Source organism: Sphaeroforma arctica (assembly GCF_001186125.1).
Source record: "Sphaeroforma arctica JP610 unplaced genomic scaffold supercont1.553, whole genome shotgun sequence".
Lineage (NCBI taxonomy): Eukaryota > Ichthyosporea > Ichthyophonida > Sphaeroforma > Sphaeroforma arctica.
The window spans coordinates 55559-57788 of NW_014040005.1; positions in this window are offsets into that span (position 1 = coordinate 55559).

Here is a 2230-nt window from a genome sequence, read left to right on the forward strand (position 1 = left end):
TGTGTGTGTGTGTGTGTGTGTAGTATATATATATATATATATATATATATATATATATATATATATATATATATATATATATATATATATATATATATATATATATATATATATAGATATATATATGTATATGTATATGTATATGTTATATATATATATGAGAAATATGGTATATTTCAGAAATATGCCATACGTACGATGTACAAATTTACGGAAGTATATTATATAATATAGTAAATGAAAGAAAACGTTTATGCGATATTTTATATCAGCTATAACTCAGCTACTATACACATGTACAATTCTCTTAATATAGCTACAAACTACAGCCACTCTGCCTATATAATTATTCCAATATAACTACTAAATACAGTCAATATGCCTATATAAATCCTTCGATAGAACTGCAAAATACAGGCTATATGCCTATACAATTCCTATAATCCAGCAGTGAAATACTACATATTATATTTCGTATTGTACGCAAGGCATATTTCATAAATTTGGCATATTTCAGAAATATGGCATATTTCAGAAGTATGGCATATTTCAGAAGTATGGCATATTTCAGAAGTATGGCATATTTCAGAAATATGGCATATTTTAGAAATATGGCATATTTATAAAGAAAATGGCATTTGTTTAGAAATATGGCATATCTACGGCATATTTTTAAATATGGCATATTTCAATTTTTCTATACCAAATATTTCTATTTTTGCCATATTTCTGAAATCAACACACGGACTACTTATTTTTTCCAAATTCCATATCGTATTTCACATTTTATATTTAACGTTTTCAGTGCATATTTACTATTTTAAAATAATAATACTTTAACTTTTCGCCATATTTATTATCGAAAAATATGTGTTCTTCGGTCAGGTCGTGACTCTCCTGTGGCCCTGTTGTCTGTCAGTCTGACTCTGTGGGGTGTGGAGTTGTCGACTGTGACGGTGTTGGCCCCTGTCACCTGCAGCCTGCAGGGCCTTTCTACTAGTAATATGTAGCGAGTTACCGAACTTCTGAAGCAAATAGCAACCAGTTCAGACTCCAGTCTCACAGTCTGAGTGTCTGACAGTCCGCCACAGGCGGGGAACGTAAGGGTTGTGAATGATACCAAATAGAGATATTTATGTGAATTCTTTAGATCAAAGAGATTGAAAGGGAATAACCCGAATTCGGATTGAAAGGGAATAACCCGAATTCGTTTTGTTTTTGTTTATTAAAATAAATGCAGTTGCCGACCATAGCCTTCTAAATTCTAATAAACTTATGAACATGCCGAGTTTGCGGACAAAGACTCAAGGTCTAAATACATATGCCGACAAGTTTTGACAATAGTCCATACAATTGGTCAACAATTTATACAACAACTCAACAATGGAGTTATAGAAGTTAAGGAACGTATGGAGTAAAGGGGCCGACGCACGGATGACGGTATGTAAATTGTAATATGTATCACTTACGCGGTCACTGAGTCTGAGTCTCTCAGACTTCACACTTCACAGAATCAGTTAATCATAGTTGAAAGTTGTATTTAACAAACTCCTCCTGGACTCCTGGCCCCTGGGAATTGTGTGAAGAGGCGTGAGCGGTGAGACCTCTATTATTTAAAGGTTCTCTTATGGAGAGTGATTAGACTCTCTACTCTATACTAGAGACTCTAGTCTCTCTGTCTGAAGTGAGAAGTCCCTCTCTCTCTCTCTCTAGTAGTGTCTACTACTCTATTCCAGAGTAGGTAGTAGACTGTAGAGAGGTCAGACCGTCAGAGAGACTGAGAGGTCTGTGAGAGAGCGCCTCTAGTTTTCTGTTTTCCACTCTCCACAGTCCACACCTTTCGAATTACGAGCCTAAGGCCCTAAGCCCTAAGGCAAACAGTAACAATTTAGTTTTTATATATAAATATTACTGACAATACAGACAGTCGGCACCCGACAGTCCCCTTGTTTTTGTATCAATTTTTGTGGGTTTTTTTGGTTTATACACAACAGTGATTCAGTGAACAGTTGAGCACTGACAGGGAGTATTTACATATTAGAAACGTCTACAACTCTATATATGTATTTATACTTTTTTTTAAATAAAATAAATATATTTATCTACTGCTAAATTCATTTTAGGTGAACAAATACAATATCTGAATGCAATTATTTCTCTAGATATCTTGATTTGATTCATATACATACATATATATATATATATATACATACATATTTATATATATACT